This window comes from Schistocerca nitens, chromosome 4 (genome assembly GCF_023898315.1).
Source record: "Schistocerca nitens isolate TAMUIC-IGC-003100 chromosome 4, iqSchNite1.1, whole genome shotgun sequence".
Classification (NCBI taxonomy): domain Eukaryota; kingdom Metazoa; phylum Arthropoda; class Insecta; order Orthoptera; family Acrididae; genus Schistocerca; species Schistocerca nitens.
The window spans coordinates 719,556,625-719,576,704 of record NC_064617.1 but is presented as its reverse complement, the minus strand read 5'-3'; the positions used below and the strand labels follow the sequence as shown (position 1 = coordinate 719,576,704).

Genomic DNA, 20,080 nt, shown 5'->3' with positions numbered 1-20,080 from the left:
GCTAGGGTCGTAACAGACTATCGAAGAAAGCTGACACACGATGTAAAGTGAAATTGCAGCAGTTTGTACGTCTCAGCAGAGGAGCTACGTGTTTTGTCGACACTCACTGGACAATTGTAAAATTCACAAGCGTCTCGAATGCAGTGTTTCCCACGTATTCGCTCATTTCACGGTTCCGTTGGAGATGTTCTTCACCTCTTGACACAAAAAAGGACGCAGTCGGTAGGACTCGAACCTACGCTCCCAGAGGGAATCTGATTTCTAGTCAGACGCCTTAACCACTCGGCCACGACTGCCGGTCGCAGAAGCGTCTCTCGGCAAGTGCAACTTTTCAAGCAATCTGACGTAAGAACACGACATGGCCTCACTCGTTTCTGTAGTGCTTCCGTTGCCAGCACATTAGCCGTTACGACAGTGTATCAATTTTGGCCTGGACGGGGGTTTGAACCCGGGACCCTTTGGTTGAAAGTCTAGCGCTCTACCGGCTGAGCTACCCGGTCCCTCGGCCGAGCATTGTGGTACATGCTGCATGGTGTTTGAGTGATTCGCGTGTCGTAATTACTGGCTTATGGCTCCAATGGCGACTTCACCGACTTCCCGCTGACGCTACTTTTCTGTCGTCTTAAACGATGGACATACTTGCAAGCAGCTGCGAGATCTTAAGAAAGGAAAACGCTGCACCACTGCTTTTGCCACACTCGAATGAATTGAATTGCGATTCTTAACAAGAAATGAATGCTCGCTCTGTCCAACACTTTGAAGCACATCTGCGTACTCACGAACACGGCGACGGCGCGACAAAATGACGGGGGCGCGTTCGTGGGCCTGCGACTGATTTCTGCAGTACTAGCGTCCGTGCGAGGTAAACCGAGAGCCGCAACAGACAGCGGCCGTCGCGAAACAGTATTCTGAAACATAAATTTCCGTCTTGTTGAGAATGGTGTCACTGGTTTGGATCCGCTTTCACCCACGCATGTCACATGTGTGCGAAAATTTCTGCTCGTTTTTACGCAAAATCACACGCAGCCGGTAGGATTCGAACCTACGCTCCCAGAGGGAATCTGATTTCGAGTCAGACGCCTTAACCACTCGGCCACGACTGCCAGTAGCGGAAGATCCTCCCGACACATGCAACTGCTACTGTTTAAAGCACTGCAGTGCCAGGAAACGGCGTAGCAGCATTCTTTTCCGTAGTGCTTACACCGCTACGAGACGTGCGGCTACCAAGGTATTAAAATTTCCGCCTGAACAGGGACTTGAACCCTGGACCCTTAGGTTAAAAGCCTAATGCTCTACCGACTGAGCTATCCGGGCTCACGTTACCTGAACACCCCTCCCTTTAGGCATACTGACACATTGCCTCATGTCCTTTACTGTTGGGTAGTCGTTGCGTGGAGCTGTTACTATTAAAACGTCGTCTGACTGCTGTCTATAAACTCATTACGCTAGGGTCGTAACAGACTATCGAAGAAAGCTGACACACGATGTAAAGTGAAATTGCAGCAGTTTGTACGTCTCAGCAGAGGAGCTACGTGTTTTGTCGACACTCACTGGACAATTGTAAAATTCACAAGCGTCTCGAATGCAGTGTTTCCCACGTATTCGCTCATTTCACGGTTCCGTTGGAGATGTTCTTCACCTCTTGACACAACAAAGGACGCAGTCGGTAGGACTCGAACCTACGCTCCCAGAGGGAATCTGATTTCTAGTCAGACGCCTTAACCACTCGGCCACGACTGCCGGTCGCAGAAGCGTCTCTCGGCAAGTGCAACTTTTCAAGCAATCTGACGTAAGAACACGACATGGCCTCACTCGTTTCTGTAGTGCTTCCGTTGCCAGCACATTAGCCGTTACGACAGTGTATCAATTTTGGCCTGGACGGGGGTTTGAACCCGGGACCCTTTGGTTGAAAGTCTAGCGCTCTACCGGCTGAGCTACCCGGTCCCTCGGCCGAGCATTGTGGTACATGCTGCATGGTGTTTGAGTGATTCGCGTGTCGTAATTACTGGCTTATGGCTCCAATGGCGACTTCACCGACTTCCCACTGACGCACCGCTGACGCTACTTTTCTGTCGTCTTAAACGATGGACATACTTGCAAGCAGCTGCGAGATCTTAAGAAAGGAAAACGCTGCACCACTGCTTTTGCCACACTCGAATGAATTGAATTGCGATTCTTAACAAGAAATGAATGCTCGCTCTGTCCAACACTTTGAAGCACATCTGCGTACTCACGAACACGGCGACGGCGCGACAAAATGACGGGGGCGCGTTCGTGGGCCTGCGACTGATTTCTGCAGTACTAGCGTCCGTGCGAGGTAAACCGAGAGCCGCAACAGACAGCGGCCGTCGCGAAACAGTATTCTGAAACATAAATTTCCGTCTTGTTGAGAATGGTGTCACTGGTTTGGATCCGCTTTCACCCACGCATGTCACATGTGTGCGAAAATTTCTGCTCGTTTTTACGCAAAATCACACGCAGCCGGTAGGATTCGAACCTACGCTCCCAGAGGGAATCTGATTTCGAGTCAGACGCCTTAACCACTCGGCCACGACTGCCAGTAGCGGAAGATCCTCCCGACACATGCAACTGCTACTGTTTAAAGCACTGCAGTGCCAGGAAACGGCGTAGCAGCATTCTTTTCCGTAGTGCTTACACCGCTACGAGACGTGCGGCTACCAAGGTATTAAAATTTCCGCCCGAGCAGGGACTTGAACCCTGGACCCTTAGGTTAAAAGCCTAATGCTCTACCGACTGAGCTATCCGGGCTCACGTTACCTGATCACCCCTCCCTTTAGGCATACTGACACATTGCCTCATGTCCTTTACTGTTGGGTAGTCGTTGCGTGGAGCTGTTACTATTAAAACGTCGTCTGACTGCTGTCTATAAACTCATTACGCTAGGGTCGTAACAGACTATCGAAGAAAGCTGACACACGATGTAAAGTGAAATTGCAGCAGTTTGTACGTCTCAGCAGAGGAGCTACGTGTTTTGTCGACACTCACTGGACAATTGTAAAATTCACAAGCGTCTCGAATGCAGTGTTTCCCACGTATTCGCTCATTTCACGGTTCCGTTGGAGATGTTCTTCACCTCTTGACACAAAAAAGGACGCAGTCGGTAGGACTCGAACCTACGCTCCCAGAGGGAATCTGATTTCTAGTCAGACGCCTTAACCACTCGGCCACGACTGCCGGTCGCAGAAGCGTCTCTCGGCAAGTGCAACTTTTCAAGCAATCTGACGTAAGAACACGACATGGCCTCACTCGTTTCTGTAGTGCTTCCGTTGCCAGCACATTAGCCGTTACGACAGTGTATCAATTTTGGCCTGGACGGGGGTTTGAACCCGGGACCCTTTGGTTGAAAGTCTAGCGCTCTACCGGCTGAGCTACCCGGTCCCTCGGCCGAGCATTGTGGTACATGCTGCATGGTGTTTGAGTGATTCGCGTGTCGTAATTACTGGCTTATGGCTCCAATGGCGACTTCACCGACTTCCCGCTGACGCTACTTTTCTGTCGTCTTAAACGATGGACATACTTGCAAGCAGCTGCGAGATCTTAAGAAAGGAAAACGCTGCACCACTGCTTTTGCCACACTCGAATGAATTGAATTGCGATTCTTAACAAGAAATGAATGCTCGCTCTGTCCAACACTTTGAAGCACATCTGCGTACTCACGAACACGGCGACGGCGCGACAAAATGACGGGGGCGCGTTCGTGGGCCTGCGACTGATTTCTGCAGTACTAGCGTCCGTGCGAGGTAAACCGAGAGCCGCAACAGACAGCGGCCGTCGCGAAACAGTATTCTGAAACATAAATTTCCGTCTTGTTGAGAATGGTGTCACTGGTTTGGATCCGCTTTCACCCACGCATGTCACATGTGTGCGAAAATTTCTGCTCGTTTTTACGCAAAATCACACGCAGCCGGTAGGATTCGAACCTACGCTCCCAGAGGGAATCTGATTTCGAGTCAGACGCCTTAACCACTCGGCCACGACTGCCAGTAGCGGAAGATCCTCCCGACACATGCAACTGCTACTGTTTAAAGCACTGCAGTGCCAGGAAACGGCGTAGCAGCATTCTTTTCCGTAGTGCTTACACCGCTACGAGACGTGCGGCTACCAAGGTATTAAAATTTCCGCCTGAACAGGGACTTGAACCCTGGACCCTTAGGTTAAAAGCCTAATGCTCTACCGACTGAGCTATCCGGGCTCACGTTACCTGAACACCCCTCCCTTTAGGCATACTGACACATTGCCTCATGTCCTTTACTGTTGGGTAGTCGTTGCGTGGAGCTGTTACTATTAAAACGTCGTCTGACTGCTGTCTATAAACTCATTACGCTAGGGTCGTAACAGACTATCGAAGAAAGCTGACACACGATGTAAAGTGAAATTGCAGCAGTTTGTACGTCTCAGCAGAGGAGCTACGTGTTTTGTCGACACTCACTGGACAATTGTAAAATTCACAAGCGTCTCGAATGCAGTGTTTCCCACGTATTCGCTCATTTCACGGTTCCGTTGGAGATGTTCTTCACCTCTTGACACAACAAAGGACGCAGTCGGTAGGACTCGAACCTACGCTCCCAGAGGGAATCTGATTTCTAGTCAGACGCCTTAACCACTCGGCCACGACTGCCGGTCGCAGAAGCGTCTCTCGGCAAGTGCAACTTTTCAAGCAATCTGACGTAAGAACACGACATGGCCTCACTCGTTTCTGTAGTGCTTCCGTTGCCAGCACATTAGCCGTTACGACAGTGTATCAATTTTGGCCTGGACGGGGGTTTGAACCCGGGACCCTTTGGTTGAAAGTCTAGCGCTCTACCGGCTGAGCTACCCGGTCCCTCGGCCGAGCATTGTGGTACATGCTGCATGGTGTTTGAGTGATTCGCGTGTCGTAATTACTGGCTTATGGCTCCAATGGCGACTTCACCGACTTCCCACTGACGCACCGCTGACGCTACTTTTCTGTCGTCTTAAACGATGGACATACTTGCAAGCAGCTGCGAGATCTTAAGAAAGGAAAACGCTGCACCACTGCTTTTGCCACACTCGAATGAATTGAATTGCGATTCTTAACAAGAAATGAATGCTCGCTCTGTCCAACACTTTGAAGCACATCTGCGTACTCACGAACACGGCGACGGCGCGACAAAATGACGGGGGCGCGTTCGTGGGCCTGCGACTGATTTCTGCAGTACTAGCGTCCGTGCGAGGTAAACCGAGAGCCGCAACAGACAGCGGCCGTCGCGAAACAGTATTCTGAAACATAAATTTCCGTCTTGTTGAGAATGGTGTCACTGGTTTGGATCCGCTTTCACCCACGCATGTCACATGTGTGCGAAAATTTCTGCTCGTTTTTACGCAAAATCACACGCAGCCGGTAGGATTCGAACCTACGCTCCCAGAGGGAATCTGATTTCGAGTCAGACGCCTTAACCACTCGGCCACGACTGCCAGTAGCGGAAGATCCTCCCGACACATGCAACTGCTACTGTTTAAAGCACTGCAGTGCCAGGAAACGGCGTAGCAGCATTCTTTTCCGTAGTGCTTACACCGCTACGAGACGTGCGGCTACCAAGGTATTAAAATTTCCGCCCGAACAGGGACTTGAACCCTGGACCCTTAGGTTAAAAGCCTAATGCTCTACCGACTGAGCTATCCGGGCTCACGTTACCTGAACACCCCTCCCTTTAGGCATACTGACACATTGCCTCATGTCCTTTACTGTTGGGTAGTCGTTGCGTGGAGCTGTTACTATTAAAACGTCGTCTGACTGCTGTCTATAAACTCATTACGCTAGGGTCGTAACAGACTATCGAAGAAAGCTGACACACGATGTAAAGTGAAATTGCAGCAGTTTGTACGTCTCAGCAGAGGAGCTACGTGTTTTGTCGACACTCACTGGACAATTGTAAAATTCACAAGCGTCTCGAATGCAGTGTTTCCCACGTATTCGCTCATTTCACGGTTCCGTTGGAGATGTTCTTCACCTCTTGACACAAAAAAGGACGCAGTCGGTAGGACTCGAACCTACGCTCCCAGAGGGAATCTGATTTCTAGTCAGACGCCTTAACCACTCGGCCACGACTGCCGGTCGCAGAAGCGTCTCTCGGCAAGTGCAACTTTTCAAGCAATCTGACGTAAGAACACGACATGGCCTCACTCGTTTCTGTAGTGCTTCCGTTGCCAGCACATTAGCCGTTACGACAGTGTATCAATTTTGGCCTGGACGGGGGTTTGAACCCGGGACCCTTTGGTTGAAAGTCTAGCGCTCTACCGGCTGAGCTACCCGGTCCCTCGGCCGAGCATTGTGGTACATGCTGCATGGTGTTTGAGTGATTCGCGTGTCGTAATTACTGGCTTATGGCTCCAATGGCGACTTCACCGACTTCCCACTGACGCACCGCTGACGCTACTTTTCTGTCGTCTTAAACGATGGACATACTTGCAAGCAGCTGCGAGATCTTAAGAAAGGAAAACGCTGCACCACTGCTTTTGCCACACTCGAATGAATTGAATTGCGATTCTTAACAAGAAATGAATGCTCGCTCTGTCCAACACTTTGAAGCACATCTGCGTACTCACGAACACGGCGACGGCGCGACAAAATGACGGGGGCGCGTTCGTGGGCCTGCGACTGATTTCTGCAGTACTAGCGTCCGTGCGAGGTAAACCGAGAGCCGCAACAGACAGCGGCCGTCGCGAAACAGTATTCTGAAACATAAATTTCCGTCTTGTTGAGAATGGTGTCACTGGTTTGGATCCGCTTTCACCCACGCATGTCACATGTGTGCGAAAATTTCTGCTCGTTTTTACGCAAAATCACACGCAGCCGGTAGGATTCGAACCTACGCTCCCAGAGGGAATCTGATTTCGAGTCAGACGCCTTAACCACTCGGCCACGACTGCCAGTAGCGGAAGATCCTCCCGACACATGCAACTGCTACTGTTTAAAGCACTGCAGTGCCAGGAAACGGCGTAGCAGCATTCTTTTCCGTAGTGCTTACACCGCTACGAGACGTGCGGCTACCAAGGTATTAAAATTTCCGCCCGAACAGGGACTTGAACCCTGGACCCTTAGGTTAAAAGCCTAATGCTCTACCGACTGAGCTATCCGGGCTCACGTTACCTGAACACCCCTCCCTTTAGGCATACTGACACATTGCCTCATGTCCTTTACTGTTGGGTAGTCGTTGCGTGGAGCTGTTACTATTAAAACGTCGTCTGACTGCTGTCTATAAACTCATTACGCTAGGGTCGTAACAGACTATCGAAGAAAGCTGACACACGATGTAAAGTGAAATTGCAGCAGTTTGTACGTCTCAGCAGAGGAGCTACGTGTTTTGTCGACACTCACTGGACAATTGTAAAATTCACAAGCGTCTCGAATGCAGTGTTTCCCACGTATTCGCTCATTTCACGGTTCCGTTGGAGATGTTCTTCACCTCTTGACACAACAAAGGACGCAGTCGGTAGGACTCGAACCTACGCTCCCAGAGGGAATCTGATTTCTAGTCAGACGCCTTAACCACTCGGCCACGACTGCCGGTCGCAGAAGCGTCTCTCGGCAAGTGCAACTTTTCAAGCAATCTGACGTAAGAACACGACATGGCCTCACTCGTTTCTGTAGTGCTTCCGTTGCCAGCACATTAGCCGTTACGACAGTGTATCAATTTTGGCCTGGACGGGGGTTTGAACCCGGGACCCTTTGGTTGAAAGTCTAGCGCTCTACCGGCTGAGCTACCCGGTCCCTCGGCCGAGCATTGTGGTACATGCTGCATGGTGTTTGAGTGATTCGCGTGTCGTAATTACTGGCTTATGGCTCCAATGGCGACTTCACCGACTTCCCACTGACGCACCGCTGACGCTACTTTTCTGTCGTCTTAAACGATGGACATACTTGCAAGCAGCTGCGAGATCTTAAGAAAGGAAAACGCTGCACCACTGCTTTTGCCACACTCGAATGAATTGAATTGCGATTCTTAACAAGAAATGAATGCTCGCTCTGTCCAACACTTTGAAGCACATCTGCGTACTCACGAACACGGCGACGGCGCGACAAAATGACGGGGGCGCGTTCGTGGGCCTGCGACTGATTTCTGCAGTACTAGCGTCCGTGCGAGGTAAACCGAGAGCCGCAACAGACAGCGGCCGTCGCGAAACAGTATTCTGAAACATAAATTTCCGTCTTGTTGAGAATGGTGTCACTGGTTTGGATCCGCTTTCACCCACGCATGTCACATGTGTGCGAAAATTTCTGCTCGTTTTTACGCAAAATCACACGCAGCCGGTAGGATTCGAACCTACGCTCCCAGAGGGAATCTGATTTCGAGTCAGACGCCTTAACCACTCGGCCACGACTGCCAGTAGCGGAAGATCCTCCCGACACATGCAACTGCTACTGTTTAAAGCACTGCAGTGCCAGGAAACGGCGTAGCAGCATTCTTTTCCGTAGTGCTTACACCGCTACGAGACGTGCGGCTACCAAGGTATTAAAATTTCCGCCCGAACAGGGACTTGAACCCTGGACCCTTAGGTTAAAAGCCTAATGCTCTACCGACTGAGCTATCCGGGCTCACGTTACCTGAACACCCCTCCCTTTAGGCATACTGACACATTGCCTCATGTCCTTTACTGTTGGGTAGTCGTTGCGTGGAGCTGTTACTATTAAAACGTCGTCTGACTGCTGTCTATAAACTCATTACGCTAGGGTCGTAACAGACTATCGAAGAAAGCTGACACACGATGTAAAGTGAAATTGCAGCAGTTTGTACGTCTCAGCAGAGGAGCTACGTGTTTTGTCGACACTCACTGGACAATTGTAAAATTCACAAGCGTCTCGAATGCAGTGTTTCCCACGTATTCGCTCATTTCACGGTTCCGTTGGAGATGTTCTTCACCTCTTGACACAACAAAGGACGCAGTCGGTAGGACTCGAACCTACGCTCCCAGAGGGAATCTGATTTCTAGTCAGACGCCTTAACCACTCGGCCACGACTGCCGGTCGCAGAAGCGTCTCTCGGCAAGTGCAACTTTTCAAGCAATCTGACGTAAGAACACGACATGGCCTCACTCGTTTCTGTAGTGCTTCCGTTGCCAGCACATTAGCCGTTACGACAGTGTATCAATTTTGGCCTGGACGGGGGTTTGAACCCGGGACCCTTTGGTTGAAAGTCTAGCGCTCTACCGGCTGAGCTACCCGGTCCCTCGGCCGAGCATTGTGGTACATGCTGCATGGTGTTTGAGTGATTCGCGTGTCGTAATTACTGGCTTATGGCTCCAATGGCGACTTCACCGACTTCCCACTGACGCACCGCTGACGCTACTTTTCTGTCGTCTTAAACGATGGACATACTTGCAAGCAGCTGCGAGATCTTAAGAAAGGAAAACGCTGCACCACTGCTTTTGCCACACTCGAATGAATTGAATTGCGATTCTTAACAAGAAATGAATGCTCGCTCTGTCCAACACTTTGAAGCACATCTGCGTACTCACGAACACGGCGACGGCGCGACAAAATGACGGGGGCGCGTTCGTGGGCCTGCGACTGATTTCTGCAGTACTAGCGTCCGTGCGAGGTAAACCGAGAGCCGCAACAGACAGCGGCCGTCGCGAAACAGTATTCTGAAACATAAATTTCCGTCTTGTTGAGAATGGTGTCACTGGTTTGGATCCGCTTTCACCCACGCATGTCACATGTGTGCGAAAATTTCTGCTCGTTTTTACGCAAAATCACACGCAGCCGGTAGGATTCGAACCTACGCTCCCAGAGGGAATCTGATTTCGAGTCAGACGCCTTAACCACTCGGCCACGACTGCCAGTAGCGGAAGATCCTCCCGACACATGCAACTGCTACTGTTTAAAGCACTGCAGTGCCAGGAAACGGCGTAGCAGCATTCTTTTCCGTAGTGCTTACACCGCTACGAGACGTGCGGCTACCAAGGTATTAAAATTTCCGCCCGAACAGGGACTTGAACCCTGGACCCTTAGGTTAAAAGCCTAATGCTCTACCGACTGAGCTATCCGGGCTCACGTTACCTGAACACCCCTCCCTTTAGGCATACTGACACATTGCCTCATGTCCTTTACTGTTGGGTAGTCGTTGCGTGGAGCTGTTACTATTAAAACGTCGTCTGACTGCTGTCTATAAACTCATTACGCTAGGGTCGTAACAGACTATCGAAGAAAGCTGACACACGATGTAAAGTGAAATTGCAGCAGTTTGTACGTCTCAGCAGAGGAGCTACGTGTTTTGTCGACACTCACTGGACAATTGTAAAATTCACAAGCGTCTCGAATGCAGTGTTTCCCACGTATTCGCTCATTTCACGGTTCCGTTGGAGATGTTCTTCACCTCTTGACACAACAAAGGACGCAGTCGGTAGGACTCGAACCTACGCTCCCAGAGGGAATCTGATTTCTAGTCAGACGCCTTAACCACTCGGCCACGACTGCCGGTCGCAGAAGCGTCTCTCGGCAAGTGCAACTTTTCAAGCAATCTGACGTAAGAACACGACATGGCCTCACTCGTTTCTGTAGTGCTTCCGTTGCCAGCACATTAGCCGTTACGACAGTGTATCAATTTTGGCCTGGACGGGGGTTTGAACCCGGGACCCTTTGGTTGAAAGTCTAGCGCTCTACCGGCTGAGCTACCCGGTCCCTCGGCCGAGCATTGTGGTACATGCTGCATGGTGTTTGAGTGATTCGCGTGTCGTAATTACTGGCTTATGGCTCCAATGGCGACTTCACCGACTTCCCACTGACGCACCGCTGACGCTACTTTTCTGTCGTCTTAAACGATGGACATACTTGCAAGCAGCTGCGAGATCTTAAGAAAGGAAAACGCTGCACCACTGCTTTTGCCACACTCGAATGAATTGAATTGCGATTCTTAACAAGAAATGAATGCTCGCTCTGTCCAACACTTTGAAGCACATCTGCGTACTCACGAACACGGCGACGGCGCGACAAAATGACGGGGGCGCGTTCGTGGGCCTGCGACTGATTTCTGCAGTACTAGCGTCCGTGCGAGGTAAACCGAGAGCCGCAACAGACAGCGGCCGTCGCGAAACAGTATTCTGAAACATAAATTTCCGTCTTGTTGAGAATGGTGTCACTGGTTTGGATCCGCTTTCACCCACGCATGTCACATGTGTGCGAAAATTTCTGCTCGTTTTTACGCAAAATCACACGCAGCCGGTAGGATTCGAACCTACGCTCCCAGAGGGAATCTGATTTCGAGTCAGACGCCTTAACCACTCGGCCACGACTGCCAGTAGCGGAAGATCCTCCCGACACATGCAACTGCTACTGTTTAAAGCACTGCAGTGCCAGGAAACGGCGTAGCAGCATTCTTTTCCGTAGTGCTTACACCGCTACGAGACGTGCGGCTACCAAGGTATTAAAATTTCCGCCCGAACAGGGACTTGAACCCTGGACCCTTAGGTTAAAAGCCTAATGCTCTACCGACTGAGCTATCCGGGCTCACGTTACCTGAACACCCCTCCCTTTAGGCATACTGACACATTGCCTCATGTCCTTTACTGTTGGGTAGTCGTTGCGTGGAGCTGTTACTATTAAAACGTCGTCTGACTGCTGTCTATAAACTCATTACGCTAGGGTCGTAACAGACTATCGAAGAAAGCTGACACACGATGTAAAGTGAAATTGCAGCAGTTTGTACGTCTCAGCAGAGGAGCTACGTGTTTTGTCGACACTCACTGGACAATTGTAAAATTCACAAGCGTCTCGAATGCAGTGTTTCCCACGTATTCGCTCATTTCACGGTTCCGTTGGAGATGTTCTTCACCTCTTGACACAAAAAAGGACGCAGTCGGTAGGACTCGAACCTACGCTCCCAGAGGGAATCTGATTTCTAGTCAGACGCCTTAACCACTCGGCCACGACTGCCGGTCGCAGAAGCGTCTCTCGGCAAGTGCAACTTTTCAAGCAATCTGACGTAAGAACACGACATGGCCTCACTCGTTTCTGTAGTGCTTCCGTTGCCAGCACATTAGCCGTTACGACAGTGTATCAATTTTGGCCTGGACGGGGGTTTGAACCCGGGACCCTTTGGTTGAAAGTCTAGCGCTCTACCGGCTGAGCTACCCGGTCCCTCGGCCGAGCATTGTGGTACATGCTGCATGGTGTTTGAGTGATTCGCGTGTCGTAATTACTGGCTTATGGCTCCAATGGCGACTTCACCGACTTCCCACTGACGCACCGCTGACGCTACTTTTCTGTCGTCTTAAACGATGGACATACTTGCAAGCAGCTGCGAGATCTTAAGAAAGGAAAACGCTGCACCACTGCTTTTGCCACACTCGAATGAATTGAATTGCGATTCTTAACAAGAAATGAATGCTCGCTCTGTCCAACACTTTGAAGCACATCTGCGTACTCACGAACACGGCGACGGCGCGACAAAATGACGGGGGCGCGTTCGTGGGCCTGCGACTGATTTCTGCAGTACTAGCGTCCGTGCGAGGTAAACCGAGAGCCGCAACAGACAGCGGCCGTCGCGAAACAGTATTCTGAAACATAAATTTCCGTCTTGTTGAGAATGGTGTCACTGGTTTGGATCCGCTTTCACCCACGCATGTCACATGTGTGCGAAAATTTCTGCTCGTTTTTACGCAAAATCACACGCAGCCGGTAGGATTCGAACCTACGCTCCCAGAGGGAATCTGATTTCGAGTCAGACGCCTTAACCACTCGGCCACGACTGCCAGTAGCGGAAGATCCTCCCGACACATGCAACTGCTACTGTTTAAAGCACTGCAGTGCCAGGAAACGGCGTAGCAGCATTCTTTTCCGTAGTGCTTACACCGCTACGAGACGTGCGGCTACCAAGGTATTAAAATTTCCGCCCGAACAGGGACTTGAACCCTGGACCCTTAGGTTAAAAGCCTAATGCTCTACCGACTGAGCTATCCGGGCTCACGTTACCTGAACACCCCTCCCTTTAGGCATACTGACACATTGCCTCATGTCCTTTACTGTTGGGTAGTCGTTGCGTGGAGCTGTTACTATTAAAACGTCGTCTGACTGCTGTCTATAAACTCATTACGCTAGGGTCGTAACAGACTATCGAAGAAAGCTGACACACGATGTAAAGTGAAATTGCAGCAGTTTGTACGTCTCAGCAGAGGAGCTACGTGTTTTGTCGACACTCACTGGACAATTGTAAAATTCACAAGCGTCTCGAATGCAGTGTTTCCCACGTATTCGCTCATTTCACGGTTCCGTTGGAGATGTTCTTCACCTCTTGACACAAAAAAGGACGCAGTCGGTAGGACTCGAACCTACGCTCCCAGAGGGAATCTGATTTCTAGTCAGACGCCTTAACCACTCGGCCACGACTGCCGGTCGCAGAAGCGTCTCTCGGCAAGTGCAACTTTTCAAGCAATCTGACGTAAGAACACGACATGGCCTCACTCGTTTCTGTAGTGCTTCCGTTGCCAGCACATTAGCCGTTACGACAGTGTATCAATTTTGGCCTGGACGGGGGTTTGAACCCGGGACCCTTTGGTTGAAAGTCTAGCGCTCTACCGGCTGAGCTACCCGGTCCCTCGGCCGAGCATTGTGGTACATGCTGCATGGTGTTTGAGTGATTCGCGTGTCGTAATTACTGGCTTATGGCTCCAATGGCGACTTCACCGACTTCCCGCTGACGCTACTTTTCTGTCGTCTTAAACGATGGACATACTTGCAAGCAGCTGCGAGATCTTAAGAAAGGAAAACGCTGCACCACTGCTTTTGCCACACTCGAATGAATTGAATTGCGATTCTTAACAAGAAATGAATGCTCGCTCTGTCCAACACTTTGAAGCACATCTGCGTACTCACGAACACGGCGACGGCGCGACAAAATGACGGGGGCGCGTTCGTGGGCCTGCGACTGATTTCTGCAGTACTAGCGTCCGTGCGAGGTAAACCGAGAGCCGCAACAGACAGCGGCCGTCGCGAAACAGTATTCTGAAACATAAATTTCCGTCTTGTTGAGAATGGTGTCACTGGTTTGGATCCGCTTTCACCCACGCATGTCACATGTGTGCGAAAATTTCTGCTCGTTTTTACGCAAAATCACACGCAGCCGGTAGGATTCGAACCTACGCTCCCAGAGGGAATCTGATTTCGAGTCAGACGCCTTAACCACTCGGCCACGACTGCCAGTAGCGGAAGATCCTCCCGACACATGCAACTGCTACTGTTTAAAGCACTGCAGTGCCAGGAAACGGCGTAGCAGCATTCTTTTCCGTAGTGCTTACACCGCTACGAGACGTGCGGCTACCAAGGTATTAAAATTTCCGCCCGAACAGGGACTTGAACCCTGGACCCTTAGGTTAAAAGCCTAATGCTCTACCGACTGAGCTATCCGGGCTCACGTTACCTGAACACCCCTCCCTTTAGGCATACTGACACATTGCCTCATGTCCTTTACTGTTGGGTAGTCGTTGCGTGGAGCTGTTACTATTAAAACGTCGTCTGACTGCTGTCTATAAACTCATTACGCTAGGGTCGTAACAGACTATCGAAGAAAGCTGACACACGATGTAAAGTGAAATTGCAGCAGTTTGTACGTCTCAGCAGAGGAGCTACGTGTTTTGTCGACACTCACTGGACAATTGTAAAATTCACAAGCGTCTCGAATGCAGTGTTTCCCACGTATTCGCTCATTTCACGGTTCCGTTGGAGATGTTCTTCACCTCTTGACACAAAAAAGGACGCAGTCGGTAGGACTCGAACCTACGCTCCCAGAGGGAATCTGATTTCTAGTCAGACGCCTTAACCACTCGGCCACGACTGCCGGTCGCAGAAGCGTCTCTCGGCAAGTGCAACTTTTCAAGCAATCTGACGTAAGAACACGACATGGCCTCACTCGTTTCTGTAGTGCTTCCGTTGCCAGCACATTAGCCGTTACGACAGTGTATCAATTTTGGCCTGGACGGGGGTTTGAACCCGGGACCCTTTGGTTGAAAGTCTAGCGCTCTACCGGCTGAGCTACCCGGTCCCTCGGCCGAGCATTGTGGTACATGCTGCATGGTGTTTGAGTGATTCGCGTGTCGTAATTACTGGCTTATGGCTCCAATGGCGACTTCACCGACTTCCCACTGACGCACCGCTGACGCTACTTTTCTGTCGTCTTAAACGATGGACATACTTGCAAGCAGCTGCGAGATCTTAAGAAAGGAAAACGCTGCACCACTGCTTTTGCCACACTCGAATGAATTGAATTGCGATTCTTAACAAGAAATGAATGCTCGCTCTGTCCAACACTTTGAAGCACATCTGCGTACTCACGAACACGGCGACGGCGCGACAAAATGACGGGGGCGCGTTCGTGGGCCTGCGACTGATTTCTGCAGTACTAGCGTCCGTGCGAGGTAAACCGAGAGCCGCAACAGACAGCGGCCGTCGCGAAACAGTATTCTGAAACATAAATTTCCGTCTTGTTGAGAATGGTGTCACTGGTTTGGATCCGCTTTCACCCACGCATGTCACATGTGTGCGAAAATTTCTGCTCGTTTTTACGCAAAATCACACGCAGCCGGTAGGATTCGAACCTACGCTCCCAGAGGGAATCTGATTTCGAGTCAGACGCCTTAACCACTCGGCCACGACTGCCAGTAGCGGAAGATCCTCCCGACACATGCAACTGCTACTGTTTAAAGCACTGCAGTGCCAGGAAACGGCGTAGCAGCATTCTTTTCCGTAGTGCTTACACCGCTACGAGACGTGCGGCTACCAAGGTATTAAAATTTCCGCCCGAACAGGGACTTGAACCCTGGACCCTTAGGTTAAAAGCCTAATGCTCTACCGACTGAGCTATCCGGGCTCACGTTACCTGAACACCCCTCCCTTTAGGCATACTGACACATTGCCTCATGTCCTTTACTGTTGGGTAGTCGTTGCGTGGAGCTGTTACTATTAAAACGTCGTCTGACTGCTGTCTATAAACTCATTACGCTAGGGTCGTAACAGACTATCGAAGAAAGCTGACACACGATGTAAAGTGAAATTGCAGCAGTTTGTACGTCTCAGCAGAGGAGCTACGTGTTTTGTCGACACTCACTGGACAATTGTAAAATTCACAAGCGTCTCGAATGCAGTGTTTCCCACGTATTCGCTCATTTCACGGTTCCGTTGGAGATGTTCTTCACCTCTTGACACAAAAAAGGACGCAGTCGGTAGGACTCGAACCTACGCTCCCAGAGGGAATCTGATTTCTAGTCAGACGCCTTAACCACTCGGCCACGACTGCCGGTCGCAGAAGCGTCTCTCGGCAAGTGCAACTTTTCAAGCAATCTGACGTAAGAACACGACATGGCCTCACTCGTTTCTGTAGTGCTTCCGTTGCCAGCACATTAGCCGTTACGACAGTGTATCAATTTTGGCCTGGACGGGGGTTTGAACCCGGGACCCTTTGGTTGAAAGTCTAGCGCTCTACCGGCTGAGCTACCCGGTCCCTCGGCCGAGCATTGTGGTACATGCTGCATGGTGTTTGAGTGATTCGTGTGTCGTAATTACTGGCTTATGGCTCCAATGGCGACTTCACCGACTTCCCGCTGACGCTACTTTTCTGTCGTCTTAAACGATGGACATACTTGCAAGCAGCTGCGAGATCTTAAGAAAGGAAAACGCTGCACCACTGCTTTTGCCACACTCGAATGAATTGAATTGCGATTCTTAACAAGAAATGAATGCTCGCTCTGTCCAACACTTTGAAGCACATCTGCGTACTCACGAACACGGCGACGGCGCGACAAAATGACGGGGGCGCGTTCGTGGGCCTGCGACTGATTTCTGCAGTACTAGCGTCCGTGCGAGGTAAACCGAGAGCCGCAACAGACAGCGGCCGTCGCGAAACAGTATTCTGAAACATAAATTTCCGTCTTGTTGAGAATGGTGTCACTGGTTTGGATCCGCTTTCACCCACGCATGTCACATGTGTGCGAAAATTTCTGCTCGTTTTTACGCAAAATCACACGCAGCCGGTAGGATTCGAACCTACGCTCCCAGAGGGAATCTGATTTCGAGTCAGACGCCTTAACCACTCGGCCACGACTGCCAGTAGCGGAAGATCCTCCCGACACATGCAACTGCTACTGTTTAAAGCACTGCAGTGCCAGGAAACGGCGTAGCAGCATTCTTTTCCGTAGTGCTTACACCGCTACGAGACGTGCGGCTACCAAGGTATTAAAATTTCCGCCCGAACAGGGACTTGAACCCTGGACCCTTAGGTTAAAAGCCTAATGCTCTACCGACTGAGCTATCCGGGCTCACGTTACCTGAACACCCCTCCCTTTAGGCATACTGACACATTGCCTCATGTCCTTTACTGTTGGGTAGTCGTTGCGTGGAGCTGTTACTATTAAAACGTCGTCTGACTGCTGTCTATAAACTCATTACGCTAGGGTCGTAACAGACTATCGAAGAAAGCTGACACACGATGTAAAGTGAAATTGCAGCAGTTTGTACGTCTCAGCAGAGGAGCTACGTGTTTTGTCGACACTCACTGGACAATTGTAAAATTCACAAGCGTCTCGAATGCAGTGTTTCCCACGTATTCGCTCATTTCACGGTTCCGTTGGAGATGTTCTTCACCTCTTGACACAAAAAAGGACGCAGTCGGTAGGACTCGAACCTACGCTCCCAGAGGGAATCTGATTTCTAGTCAGACGCCTTAACCACTCGGCCACGACTGCCGGTCGCAGAAGCGTCTCTCGGCAAGTGCAACTTTTCAAGCAATCTGACGTAAGAACACGACATGGCCTCACTCGTTTCTGTAGTGCTTCCGTTGCCAGCACATTAGCCGTTACGACAGTGTATCAATTTTGGCCTGGACGGGGGTTTGAACCCGGGACCCTTTGGTTGAAAGTCTAGCGCTCTACCGGCTGAGCTACCCGGTCCCTCGGCCGAGCATTGTGGTACATGCTGCATGGTGTTTGAGTGATTCGCGTGTCGTAATTACTGGCTTATGGCTCCAATGGCGACTTCACCGACTTCCCGCTGACGCTACTTTTCTGTCGTCTTAAACGATGGACATACTTGCAAGCAGCTGCGAGATCTTAAGAAAGGAAAACGCTGCACCACTGCTTTTGCCACACTCGAATGAATTGAATTGCGATTCTTAACAAGAAATGAATGCTCGCTCTGTCCAACACTTTGAAGCACATCTGCGTACTCACGAACACGGCGACGGCGCGACAAAATGACGGGGGCGCGTTCGTGGGCCTGCGACTGATTTCTGCAGTACTAGCGTCCGTGCGAGGTAAACCGAGAGCCGCAACAGACAGCGGCCGTCGCGAAACAGTATTCTGAAACATAAATTTCCGTCTTGTTGAGAATGGTGTCACTGGTTTGGATCCGCTTTCACCCACGCATGTCACATGTGTGCGAAAATTTCTGCTCGTTTTTACGCAAAATCACACGCAGCCGGTAGGATTCGAACCTACGCTCCCAGAGGGAATCTGATTTCGAGTCAGACGCCTTAACCACTCGGCCACGACTGCCAGTAGCGGAAGATCCTCCCGACACATGCAACTGCTACTGTTTAAAGCACTGCAGTGCCAGGAAACGGCGTAGCAGCATTCTTTTCCGTAGTGCTTACACCGCTACGAGACGTGCGGCTACCAAGGTATTAAAATTTCCGCCCGAACAGGGACTTGAACCCTGGACCCTTAGGTTAAAAGCCTAATGCTCTACCGACTGAGCTATCCGGGCTCACGTTACCTGAACACCCCTCCCTTTAGGCATACTGACACATTGCCTCATGTCCTTTACTGTTGGGTAGTCGTTGCGTGGAGCTGTTACTATTAAAACGTCGTCTGACTGCTGTCTATAAACTCATTACGCTAGGGTCGTAACAGACTATCGAAGAAAGCTGACACACGATGTAAAGTGAAATTGCAGCAGTTTGTACGTCTCAGCAGAGGAGCTACGTGTTTTGTCGACACTCACTGGACAATTGTAAAATTCACAAGCGTCTCGAATGCAGTGTTTCCCACGTATTCGCTCATTTCACGGTTCCGTTGGAGATGTTCTTCACCTCTTGACACAAAAAAGGACGCAGTCGGTAGGACTCGAACCTACGCTCCCAGAGGGAATCTGATTTCTAGTCAGACGCCTTAACCACTCGGCCACGACTGCCGGTCGCAGAAGCGTCTCTCGGCAAGTGCAACTTTTCAAGCAATCTGACGTAAGAACACGACATGGCCTCACTCGTTTCTGTAGTGCTTCCGTTGCCAGCACATTAGCCGTTACGACAGTGTATCAATTTTGGCCTGGACGGGGGTTTGAACCCGGGACCCTTTGGTTGAAAGTCTAGCGCTCTACCGGCTGAGCTACCCGGTCCCTCGGCCGAGCATTGTGGTACATGCTGCATGGTGTTTGAGTGATTCGCGTGTCGTAATTACTGGCTTATGGCTCCAATGGCGACTTCACCGACTTCCCACTGACGCACCGCTGACGCTACTTTTCTGTCGTCTTAAACGATGGACATACTTGCAAGCAGCTGCGAGATCTTAAGAAAGGAAAACGCTGCACCACTGCTTTTGCCACACTCGAATGAATTGAATTGCGATTCTTAACAAGAAATGAATGCTCGCTCTGTCCAACACTTTGAAGCACATCTGCGTACTCACGAACACGGCGACGGCGCGACAAAATGACGGGGGCGCGTTCGTGGGCCTGCGACTGATTTCTGCAGTACTAGCGTCCGTGCGAGGTAAACCGAGAGCCGCAACAGACAGCGGCCGTCGCGAAACAGTATTCTGAAACATAAATTTCCGTCTTGTTGAGAATGGTGTCACTGGTTTGGATCCGCTTTCACCCACGCATGTCACATGTGTGCGAAAATTTCTGCTCGTTTTTACGCAAAATCACACGCAGCCGGTAGGATTCGAACCTACGCTCCCAGAGGGAATCTGATTTCGAGTCAGACGCCTTAACCACTCGGCCACGACTGCCAGTAGCGGAAGATCCTCCCGACACATGCAACTGCTACTGTTTAAAGCACTGCAGTGCCAGGAAACGGCGTAGCAGCATTCTTTTCGTAGTGCTTACACCGCTACG

The 20,080-nt window shown here is 50.7% G+C and overlaps 41 non-coding genes across 41 annotated transcripts; all 41 read right to left on the bottom strand.

Annotated features, from left to right (window-relative positions):
• Nucleotides 1-214: 214 nt before the first annotated feature.
• Trnas-aga (transfer RNA serine (anticodon AGA)) lies at nucleotides 215-296 on the bottom strand. Its single transcript has one exon. It is a non-coding gene; the product is annotated as a tRNA-Ser (tRNA).
• A 725-nt stretch (nucleotides 297-1,021) lies between these two features.
• On the bottom strand, nucleotides 1,022-1,103 carry Trnas-cga (transfer RNA serine (anticodon CGA)). Its single transcript has one exon. It is a non-coding gene; the product is annotated as a tRNA-Ser (tRNA).
• A 138-nt stretch (nucleotides 1,104-1,241) lies between these two features.
• Trnak-uuu (transfer RNA lysine (anticodon UUU)) lies at nucleotides 1,242-1,314 on the bottom strand. Its single transcript has one exon. It is a non-coding gene; the product is annotated as a tRNA-Lys (tRNA).
• Nucleotides 1,315-1,658: 344 nt separating this feature from the next.
• On the bottom strand, nucleotides 1,659-1,740 carry Trnas-aga (transfer RNA serine (anticodon AGA)). The gene has a single exon. It is a non-coding gene; the product is annotated as a tRNA-Ser (tRNA).
• Nucleotides 1,741-2,476: 736 nt separating this feature from the next.
• Nucleotides 2,477-2,558, bottom strand: Trnas-cga (transfer RNA serine (anticodon CGA)). Its single transcript has one exon. It is a non-coding gene; the product is annotated as a tRNA-Ser (tRNA).
• Nucleotides 2,559-2,696: 138 nt separating this feature from the next.
• On the bottom strand, nucleotides 2,697-2,769 carry Trnak-uuu (transfer RNA lysine (anticodon UUU)). The gene has a single exon. It is a non-coding gene; the product is annotated as a tRNA-Lys (tRNA).
• Nucleotides 2,770-3,113: 344 nt separating this feature from the next.
• Trnas-aga (transfer RNA serine (anticodon AGA)) lies at nucleotides 3,114-3,195 on the bottom strand. The gene has a single exon. It is a non-coding gene; the product is annotated as a tRNA-Ser (tRNA).
• A 725-nt stretch (nucleotides 3,196-3,920) lies between these two features.
• On the bottom strand, nucleotides 3,921-4,002 carry Trnas-cga (transfer RNA serine (anticodon CGA)). Its single transcript has one exon. It is a non-coding gene; the product is annotated as a tRNA-Ser (tRNA).
• A 138-nt stretch (nucleotides 4,003-4,140) lies between these two features.
• On the bottom strand, nucleotides 4,141-4,213 carry Trnak-uuu (transfer RNA lysine (anticodon UUU)). Its single transcript has one exon. It is a non-coding gene; the product is annotated as a tRNA-Lys (tRNA).
• A 344-nt stretch (nucleotides 4,214-4,557) lies between these two features.
• Trnas-aga (transfer RNA serine (anticodon AGA)) lies at nucleotides 4,558-4,639 on the bottom strand. Its single transcript has one exon. It is a non-coding gene; the product is annotated as a tRNA-Ser (tRNA).
• A 736-nt stretch (nucleotides 4,640-5,375) lies between these two features.
• Nucleotides 5,376-5,457, bottom strand: Trnas-cga (transfer RNA serine (anticodon CGA)). The gene has a single exon. It is a non-coding gene; the product is annotated as a tRNA-Ser (tRNA).
• A 138-nt stretch (nucleotides 5,458-5,595) lies between these two features.
• On the bottom strand, nucleotides 5,596-5,668 carry Trnak-uuu (transfer RNA lysine (anticodon UUU)). Its single transcript has one exon. It is a non-coding gene; the product is annotated as a tRNA-Lys (tRNA).
• Nucleotides 5,669-6,012: 344 nt separating this feature from the next.
• On the bottom strand, nucleotides 6,013-6,094 carry Trnas-aga (transfer RNA serine (anticodon AGA)). Its single transcript has one exon. It is a non-coding gene; the product is annotated as a tRNA-Ser (tRNA).
• A 736-nt stretch (nucleotides 6,095-6,830) lies between these two features.
• Trnas-cga (transfer RNA serine (anticodon CGA)) lies at nucleotides 6,831-6,912 on the bottom strand. Its single transcript has one exon. It is a non-coding gene; the product is annotated as a tRNA-Ser (tRNA).
• Nucleotides 6,913-7,050: 138 nt separating this feature from the next.
• Nucleotides 7,051-7,123, bottom strand: Trnak-uuu (transfer RNA lysine (anticodon UUU)). The gene has a single exon. It is a non-coding gene; the product is annotated as a tRNA-Lys (tRNA).
• A 344-nt stretch (nucleotides 7,124-7,467) lies between these two features.
• Trnas-aga (transfer RNA serine (anticodon AGA)) lies at nucleotides 7,468-7,549 on the bottom strand. Its single transcript has one exon. It is a non-coding gene; the product is annotated as a tRNA-Ser (tRNA).
• Nucleotides 7,550-8,285: 736 nt separating this feature from the next.
• On the bottom strand, nucleotides 8,286-8,367 carry Trnas-cga (transfer RNA serine (anticodon CGA)). The gene has a single exon. It is a non-coding gene; the product is annotated as a tRNA-Ser (tRNA).
• Nucleotides 8,368-8,505: 138 nt separating this feature from the next.
• Nucleotides 8,506-8,578, bottom strand: Trnak-uuu (transfer RNA lysine (anticodon UUU)). The gene has a single exon. It is a non-coding gene; the product is annotated as a tRNA-Lys (tRNA).
• A 344-nt stretch (nucleotides 8,579-8,922) lies between these two features.
• Nucleotides 8,923-9,004, bottom strand: Trnas-aga (transfer RNA serine (anticodon AGA)). The gene has a single exon. It is a non-coding gene; the product is annotated as a tRNA-Ser (tRNA).
• Nucleotides 9,005-9,740: 736 nt separating this feature from the next.
• Trnas-cga (transfer RNA serine (anticodon CGA)) lies at nucleotides 9,741-9,822 on the bottom strand. The gene has a single exon. It is a non-coding gene; the product is annotated as a tRNA-Ser (tRNA).
• Nucleotides 9,823-9,960: 138 nt separating this feature from the next.
• Nucleotides 9,961-10,033, bottom strand: Trnak-uuu (transfer RNA lysine (anticodon UUU)). The gene has a single exon. It is a non-coding gene; the product is annotated as a tRNA-Lys (tRNA).
• A 344-nt stretch (nucleotides 10,034-10,377) lies between these two features.
• On the bottom strand, nucleotides 10,378-10,459 carry Trnas-aga (transfer RNA serine (anticodon AGA)). Its single transcript has one exon. It is a non-coding gene; the product is annotated as a tRNA-Ser (tRNA).
• Nucleotides 10,460-11,195: 736 nt separating this feature from the next.
• On the bottom strand, nucleotides 11,196-11,277 carry Trnas-cga (transfer RNA serine (anticodon CGA)). Its single transcript has one exon. It is a non-coding gene; the product is annotated as a tRNA-Ser (tRNA).
• Nucleotides 11,278-11,415: 138 nt separating this feature from the next.
• Trnak-uuu (transfer RNA lysine (anticodon UUU)) lies at nucleotides 11,416-11,488 on the bottom strand. Its single transcript has one exon. It is a non-coding gene; the product is annotated as a tRNA-Lys (tRNA).
• Nucleotides 11,489-11,832: 344 nt separating this feature from the next.
• Trnas-aga (transfer RNA serine (anticodon AGA)) lies at nucleotides 11,833-11,914 on the bottom strand. Its single transcript has one exon. It is a non-coding gene; the product is annotated as a tRNA-Ser (tRNA).
• Nucleotides 11,915-12,650: 736 nt separating this feature from the next.
• Trnas-cga (transfer RNA serine (anticodon CGA)) lies at nucleotides 12,651-12,732 on the bottom strand. The gene has a single exon. It is a non-coding gene; the product is annotated as a tRNA-Ser (tRNA).
• A 138-nt stretch (nucleotides 12,733-12,870) lies between these two features.
• Nucleotides 12,871-12,943, bottom strand: Trnak-uuu (transfer RNA lysine (anticodon UUU)). The gene has a single exon. It is a non-coding gene; the product is annotated as a tRNA-Lys (tRNA).
• A 344-nt stretch (nucleotides 12,944-13,287) lies between these two features.
• Trnas-aga (transfer RNA serine (anticodon AGA)) lies at nucleotides 13,288-13,369 on the bottom strand. The gene has a single exon. It is a non-coding gene; the product is annotated as a tRNA-Ser (tRNA).
• A 725-nt stretch (nucleotides 13,370-14,094) lies between these two features.
• On the bottom strand, nucleotides 14,095-14,176 carry Trnas-cga (transfer RNA serine (anticodon CGA)). Its single transcript has one exon. It is a non-coding gene; the product is annotated as a tRNA-Ser (tRNA).
• Nucleotides 14,177-14,314: 138 nt separating this feature from the next.
• Trnak-uuu (transfer RNA lysine (anticodon UUU)) lies at nucleotides 14,315-14,387 on the bottom strand. Its single transcript has one exon. It is a non-coding gene; the product is annotated as a tRNA-Lys (tRNA).
• A 344-nt stretch (nucleotides 14,388-14,731) lies between these two features.
• On the bottom strand, nucleotides 14,732-14,813 carry Trnas-aga (transfer RNA serine (anticodon AGA)). Its single transcript has one exon. It is a non-coding gene; the product is annotated as a tRNA-Ser (tRNA).
• Nucleotides 14,814-15,549: 736 nt separating this feature from the next.
• Nucleotides 15,550-15,631, bottom strand: Trnas-cga (transfer RNA serine (anticodon CGA)). The gene has a single exon. It is a non-coding gene; the product is annotated as a tRNA-Ser (tRNA).
• A 138-nt stretch (nucleotides 15,632-15,769) lies between these two features.
• Nucleotides 15,770-15,842, bottom strand: Trnak-uuu (transfer RNA lysine (anticodon UUU)). The gene has a single exon. It is a non-coding gene; the product is annotated as a tRNA-Lys (tRNA).
• A 344-nt stretch (nucleotides 15,843-16,186) lies between these two features.
• On the bottom strand, nucleotides 16,187-16,268 carry Trnas-aga (transfer RNA serine (anticodon AGA)). Its single transcript has one exon. It is a non-coding gene; the product is annotated as a tRNA-Ser (tRNA).
• Nucleotides 16,269-16,993: 725 nt separating this feature from the next.
• Trnas-cga (transfer RNA serine (anticodon CGA)) lies at nucleotides 16,994-17,075 on the bottom strand. The gene has a single exon. It is a non-coding gene; the product is annotated as a tRNA-Ser (tRNA).
• A 138-nt stretch (nucleotides 17,076-17,213) lies between these two features.
• Trnak-uuu (transfer RNA lysine (anticodon UUU)) lies at nucleotides 17,214-17,286 on the bottom strand. The gene has a single exon. It is a non-coding gene; the product is annotated as a tRNA-Lys (tRNA).
• Nucleotides 17,287-17,630: 344 nt separating this feature from the next.
• Trnas-aga (transfer RNA serine (anticodon AGA)) lies at nucleotides 17,631-17,712 on the bottom strand. The gene has a single exon. It is a non-coding gene; the product is annotated as a tRNA-Ser (tRNA).
• A 725-nt stretch (nucleotides 17,713-18,437) lies between these two features.
• On the bottom strand, nucleotides 18,438-18,519 carry Trnas-cga (transfer RNA serine (anticodon CGA)). Its single transcript has one exon. It is a non-coding gene; the product is annotated as a tRNA-Ser (tRNA).
• A 138-nt stretch (nucleotides 18,520-18,657) lies between these two features.
• Trnak-uuu (transfer RNA lysine (anticodon UUU)) lies at nucleotides 18,658-18,730 on the bottom strand. The gene has a single exon. It is a non-coding gene; the product is annotated as a tRNA-Lys (tRNA).
• A 344-nt stretch (nucleotides 18,731-19,074) lies between these two features.
• Trnas-aga (transfer RNA serine (anticodon AGA)) lies at nucleotides 19,075-19,156 on the bottom strand. Its single transcript has one exon. It is a non-coding gene; the product is annotated as a tRNA-Ser (tRNA).
• Nucleotides 19,157-19,892: 736 nt separating this feature from the next.
• On the bottom strand, nucleotides 19,893-19,974 carry Trnas-cga (transfer RNA serine (anticodon CGA)). The gene has a single exon. It is a non-coding gene; the product is annotated as a tRNA-Ser (tRNA).
• Between the last annotated feature and the right edge of the window lie 106 nt (nucleotides 19,975-20,080).